This window comes from Macaca fascicularis, chromosome 6 (assembly GCF_037993035.2).
Source record: "Macaca fascicularis isolate 582-1 chromosome 6, T2T-MFA8v1.1".
NCBI classification, from domain to species: domain Eukaryota; kingdom Metazoa; phylum Chordata; class Mammalia; order Primates; family Cercopithecidae; genus Macaca; species Macaca fascicularis.
In genome coordinates, this window is record NC_088380.1 from 82698401 (window position 1) to 82705285 (window position 6885).

A 6885-nucleotide genomic window follows, 5' to 3' on the forward strand; every position below is an offset into this window, starting at 1 on the left:
GGTGATTCATATCCATCATCTCATTCAACTTGAACACCTGTCTCATTCCCAGTGGCTTTTCCAGAACTACTACCTTCACCATGAAGCTCCATGACTTTTCCCAATTCAAACTTGGGCTTCTTCAGCATTTTTAGTCTTCTAACGAAGACATCGTGGAGAGGATAGATAGGCAAGCCTTTTCTGTGTCTTTTCAGCACTGTCTGGAATCAATTTATTCACCAATGCTTTCAAGTCATTTGTCTGCACCTCCCAGGTCATGATTTCCATCATCTTCTTCAGGATTTGGCAGACCTATTGATGCTGAACATAACAGGTCTTCTATATCTGATTGTTGTGTGTGTGTGTGTGTTTTTTTAAGTAAAATCAACACAGAACAGGCAAAGCAAGTAACCATTGGTAGCCTTTTTTCTTTTTTTTCTTTTTTTTTTTTTTTTTGAGATGGAGTCTCACTCTGTCAACCAGGTGGAATGCAGTGGTGTGATTTTGGCTCATTGCAACCTCCACCTCCCAGGTTCAAGTGATTCTCCTGCCTCAGCCTCTTGAGTAGCTGAGATGACAGGTGTCCACCACCACACCTGGCTAATGTTTGTATTTTTAGTAGAGATGGGGTTTCACCATGTTGGCCAGGCTGGTCTTGAACTCCTGACATCAGGTGATCCATCTGCCTTGGCCTCCCAAAGGGCTGGGATTATAGGCGTGAGCCACTGCCCAGTGGTAGTCTTGACATTGACATGAGCTTCAATCATTGTCTGCTATTTTTTGACCATGGAGCACATTTTGTCATGGGTAAGATCCATGGCATGGAAGTTTGGCAGTTTTTGCCCAAATATCTTCAGTAATCAGCTTACATTTTCCAAATGCAACTTCATTATTCTGCAAATCAGCAAGACTCACTTCAAACACATGACGCTTGAGGCCATCGGATGCAGTTTTAGTTCCTTGGGTCCTGGTGACTAGGGTCTTTCCAATATTTCTTATATGGAACATAGCAGGTGCTTTCACGTAATACCAATCTTTCTTAGAAAATGGAACCACTTTCTTCTTGGCTCTCTTTTTGCTGCCTTCGTAAGGCACTTGTTCTTGCCAACCACCATGGTGCTGCTCAGACAGCCCAAAGGGTGGAAATGCCAATAAGTCTTTTATGGTAAAAGTCAGGGCCCTGATAGAAAAAGGGAGACTCTGAGACTTGATTTAGGGATATTTGGATGCATGAATCTGAGACGTAAGCTCTCATGCATCTCTGAATTCTCTCCCCTTGCAGACCAGAGCAGATGCCCCTTGCCTGGGAACCCTGCTAAAGCTTCACCTGATCTGTACTATTCAAGATGACCCTGCCTCTTTTTATTGCCTTCAGACCAGTTATGAAGATTATGTCTCAGCACAGTCTGACTAGAGAAACACAGCTCCCTGCTCCAAGAGTAAATATCTAACATACCAAAGACATTGCCGGACTTGGTTAATGTGTCCCAGTAGCAACCAAGGATCACATAGGGATGTAGATCTTAAAGGAATAAGACTGTGTGTGTGGATGGGGGGTGGCAAGTGTGTATTTCTGGCAAGACTAGAATATAAATAAGATGGGATGGAGGGCAATGTATTGATATAGGAGCCCTCTCTCACGACTTGAAGTTTAACATCAGGGAAAAGACACCTAGAACCTGTCCTAATAGACGGCTAGAATAGCTCCTTAAAGTTTCTGCTAACAATGGCCCAAAAGAAATGAGGTGAAAATGCTGATATTGCCTCAGCATAGTATTCATGAAGGGTTCAGAAAGTTCAGATATGTGGGAATGTTAGAGTGGATTGATGCAAAACCATAGGAGCCACCACTGTGTTGTATTCCTCGGGAAGGCAGAGAGAGTATTCCTGTCAGTAGAGTAACAAGGGTACAGGTGAGGGAGGCACTGACATCTTTGAGAAGTCTGATGATGGCCATCCTTGATAGGGACCAGGGTTGACAGCAGGAGATGCTGTCATGGAAATAGGCTCCCTATGGGAATCATACAAACATGCTTGAAAAAATAACTGGGAACAAGTGACAGTTAAGTCCCTGCTCACAAGACATGAAGAAAACAGGAGAGACTCCTAGAGAATTATCTTTGAACACTTGCCTGAAAAACCAGAACAAAGCAAATAAAAAACACCTTTGTGATAAACCTATTTTTGTTTTGAACACTCAACAGAGATCTTTCTGTAGATATTTTATGGGGATGAAGATTTGCCTTTGGTGGTTGTAAATCATCACTATGTTGGGGTTGCTAACACAGGAGTTTATCTTCTTCTTTTTTTTTTTTTTTTTAGACTGAGTCTTGCTCTGCTGCCCAGGCTGGAGTGCAGTGGTGCGATCTCGGCTCACTGCAACCTCTGCCTTCCAGGTTCAAGCGATTCTCCTGCCTCAGCCTCCCGAGTAGCTGGGACTACAGGCACATGCCACTATGCCCAGCTAATTTTTGTATTTTTAGTAGAGATGGGGTTTTACCATGTTGGCCATGATGGTCTCCATCTCTTGACCTTGCAATCCGTCCACCTTGGCCTCCCAAAGTGCTGGGATTACAGGTGTGAGCCACCGTGCCCTGCCAGGAGTTTACTTCTCTATGGAGTGAGCCTAATGCCAGTCAGGACCAGGATGAGCATGCTATTTGCAACATTCCTTGTATCCAACATCCTTTGCCATGTCACTCTATAGATGCTCTCACTAAAGTGATGGCCAATTTCCCTACCTTTCGAATCTGGGCTTTGGTATATGGGATGTTAACAACAGCTCCCAAACAGAGGATCACAAAGTACTTGCATGATCCCACTGCCTCCTATGTTCCTCTAGCATGCCATGAGAACACGCCTGGGCCAGCCTGCTGAAGGAGCTGAGCTGAGTCATCCCAGTCACCCAGCTGACAGCCAGCTGACTCTTAGCAGTGACAGGCACTCCCACAAAGCTGCTCTGCTGGCCACCCCAGACACAAGAGCAAAATAAATGTTTACCATTACATGTCACTGAGGCTTTGTGGTTATTTATTATGTAGGATTATTATGGAAAGAGCCATCTGATAGATACCATGAGGCAGATATGTAAGCATGAAAATTACTTTGAACAGGAAGAAGACATGATTACCTTCAGGAGTCTGTTGACCTTCTCTTTTCTGCAGTTGCACAGTTGGAACCTGGAGAGAAGGAAGAATACTAGTGGTGGAGTTGAACAATAAGAACAACAACAACCCCTATAACCGGTAAAGGTAATGGTCTCATCTAACAAAATTCCGCTCCCAACACATGAGCATGAAGTGCCCCGGCTGGGCAGGGAGGGGTTTGCTGCTGTGTGTGGCTGCCTTCCTGGCCTCCTGGCCTCACCAGCTCGCTGTTCCCCATCATCCTTCCTATGCAGTCTCAATTCAACAAATATTTACTGAAGCCCCATGCTGCCTGCTCTCCTGCTGAGGGGGGAGGAAACCTGTTTCAAGAGGAGCCCTAGTACACTTCCTGCCCCCTGGCACCAGTTCTTGCTGAAGAGACATTTACACGAGCGTAGGGAGAGCACTGAACTTGGAGTCTGGTGATCCAGATTCATGTCCCAGCTCAGCCACCCACAAGCCTTGGGCCCACAGAGAAATTCTATCTCCTGCTCACACCTCAGTTTTCTCCTTTCTAAAACAAAGACAATAATCCCAAGCTCACACATGTGGGAGAGGATTCACGAGAACGGAAAGACACCATAGGAGTCGGAAAGGACTCCCAAGGGACAGGGGTGGGTGCCACCAAGACCAGGCACTAAGATGGCCAGAGGACATTAACTCCTGGCTCTTCAAGGGGGAGAGAGTATGGATGCTCACTCAGGATGTGGAACCACAGAGTTGGAGGGAGCCTAAAATAAGCCTTGCTCCACAGGGAAGAGGGACACCCAGGCCTGGTGGGGCCTGGCTGCTCCTGCTGGAATTAGACTTTCACGGACTTGGTGTCTGACCCAGCCTGAGCGATGTTTCCTTTGCAGCTCTTGTTGGAAGCTTCCACAAGTAGCACAGCCCATTCCCTGCCACCTGCCAACTCCAACCACAGACTTAGCTCAATGTAGAATGTCAGAGGGACACAAATATGGCCTTTTGCCTCAGGCTGTTCCCACCTGGGGTGTAACTGCAGGAGCCTGAGGCTTCCTGGGATTTGGGTTGCTTCTCAGAGCTCAAAAACAGTTACCCATGGATCAAAATCCCCATGTGATCAGAGCATCAATCTACTTCAAAACGAAAGCATCAATCCACTTCGAAACTAGATTTGGGCCAGCTGTAGTGGCTCATACCTGTAATCCCAGCATTTTGGGAGGCTGAAGTATAGTGGCTCACACCTGTAATCACAACATTTTGGGAGGCTGAGGTGGGAGGACTGCTTGAGGCCTGGAGTTCATACCAGCCTGGGCAACATCGTGAGACTCTGTCTCTACAAGAAATTAAAAAATTAGCCAGGCATAGTGGTGCACACCTGTAGTCCTAGCTACCTGGGAGGTTGAGGTTGCAGTGAGCTGAGATTGTGCCACTGACCTCTAGCCTGGGCAACAGATCAAGATCCTGTCTTAAAAAAAAAAAAAAAGAAAGAAAAGAAAATAAACAAACAAAAAACCAAAACATATTCGGTATCCAGGGCTCTAATCTTGGAGAGACTAGGCTGGAAAAAAGCTGTAGTCTCATCTATGACCTGAGGGACGACTGTACTGATAGGAAGGGGATGGGTGGTGTAGAACCCGGATAACAGGGACCAGGAAGCAAGACAAGGCCAGCTTTATCCAGGGCCATGCTAGGGAGGGAGAACCTCATTTAAGGGTGGGCTCTCTGGGGGCCACAGGCTCCTCTAAGCCTGGATGAGACCCCTCAGGTTGGTCCTGAGTTGATGAAATCCCCTTGCTTCCTTCCCTTTCCATGTTGGAAAATGCACACTCATCCCTTGAATTTGCTACTTTTGGCCACATGAGCAGCTTCATCTGGTTCTTCCTGACCCAGAAACTCCACACCTTGTGGGTGTCTTGTGGCAGGGTGCCCGGCCCCTCTCCAGGACGCTCTGCTGAGGTTCCACACTCATCAAACAGCTTCCAGTAATTAATTCAGCCTCAGCACCCCACTCCCCAACTGGAGAGGAGATCCCCTCCTTGGAGGCACAGTTTGCTGACGCCCTAAGTGATGCAATGATTCCTAGGAAGGGTTTGGAGAGGCAGTATTTGACAAGGGGTGGGGCTTAGAAACCCAGCTGGGGCAGAAAACTCTGAGCACCAGCAGAACCGCGCAGACCTGTGACTGGGGTCACACTATAGCAGAAGCAGATCGAGACCCCCTCCCCACATCCTGGTGGACCCTGAAAGGATTTGGAAAAGGCCACATTTCCTGTAAATACCATTTGTATGGACAGCAGTCCTCTGGCAGTCACAGTTACAGGGACTCCGTCCTAGGTTTTTATCCACTCAGATGGGGGACCTAGAAAAGGGTGCCCTTCTCCCCTCTAGCATAAAGATGTCTTCGGGCTCACAGCAGCCCCCTGAGACCTGACCTGGGTGCAGACCTCTCCACTGGCGGCACCAGATCCTTCTTCAGCTCTGCGGGGTGCTCTTTTGCAGTTTCTAACATAGCCGTGGCAGCTAAGCAGACACTTGTCTTAAAATCCTCGTTGCAGCTCCTCTTGGGTGCTACTGAGAGCCCTTTGGCAAAGCTCGAGAGCTTGCCCACACTATCAGTGTTCAGCCAGGCCCTGCCCTGTGTATAAACAGGAAATCTTCAAGTTCCAATGTGCACCTTCTTCAAGCAATAAAGGCTCTTAACAAGCTCCACAGTAAAAGACACTGACCCAGAAAAGCAAACTTCCACAGAGGGGAGGCTGCGTTAATGGAGTCGACCAGTCATTAGTGCCAACCCCATGACTTTAATGATTTGCACAGATGACCTGGACGGGAAGAGTAAAAGCAGGCCTTTCAAAGAGCTGCAGAGTGTGGAAATTCAGGAAGTGTAGCCCACTAGCAGGACGTGCCAAGTAATTATGAAGAAGGGAACAAAAGTGGAAAGAAAGAATCATAGGAAAACTCTAGAAGGAGTTGAAAGAAACTAAGTTTTGAAAGAAAAAGTGGGTGAAAGAAAACAAAAACAAATAGCAAAAGAAAAATGTGTTCATCTGTCACAGGGAAGAATGACCTTCCTGCAGATCAGAAGCCAACCGGGTTATTGTTAGTAGGTGATTTCCCAGGGCCGGCACCCAGCAAACAGCTGCAGGGCAAAGGTAAACAGGATGATGGGGGGAAGGATGATACAATTTCATAGGAAGTGCTGTTATTCCTATGTAATATTTACATTAAAATCTCATTTAGGTTCACTGTCTTATTTTCTTGAAAAAAGCTGGCAAATTTTCAGCCTCTTCCCATGAAAAAAATCATACAATGCCCCTTTAAAATGTCATATCTGTCACATTTGAAAATCAACCACAAAAAAAGAAAAAATAATGCCCATATAGAAGAAATACCTTTCTGATTTTGAAATAGGGAGTTCCATTCTTTCTAAGGCTGGATTTTCTATCTGATAGTAAATTAGAGACCTTGGGAAGAATATTCACTTTTTTAGACCACAATAAAAATAGCTATAATAACAACAGTGGTTACTCTTATTTGTGAATACGTTTTGGTGAGAGAATCAGTTCCAAAAAACTAACACAGGGAAGACAGGGAAGAATTCTTTTTTTTTTTTTTGAGACAGAGTCTCGCTCTGTCGCCCAGGCTGGAGTGCAGTGGCTGGATCTCAGCTCACTGCAAGCTCCGCCTCCCGGGTTCACGCCATTCTCCTGCCTCAGCCTCCCAAGTAGCTGGGACTACAGGCGCCTGCCACCTCACCTGGCTAGTTTTTTGTATTTTTTAGTAGAGACGGGGTTTCA

At 46.4% G+C, this 6885-nt stretch overlaps 1 pseudogene; it reads right to left on the minus strand.

The window, feature by feature from the left end:
* Positions 1 to 406: 406 nt before the first annotated feature.
* On the minus strand, positions 407 to 1094 carry LOC123573987 (small ribosomal subunit protein eS1-like; annotated as a pseudogene).
* Between the last annotated feature and the right edge of the window lie 5791 nt (positions 1095 to 6885).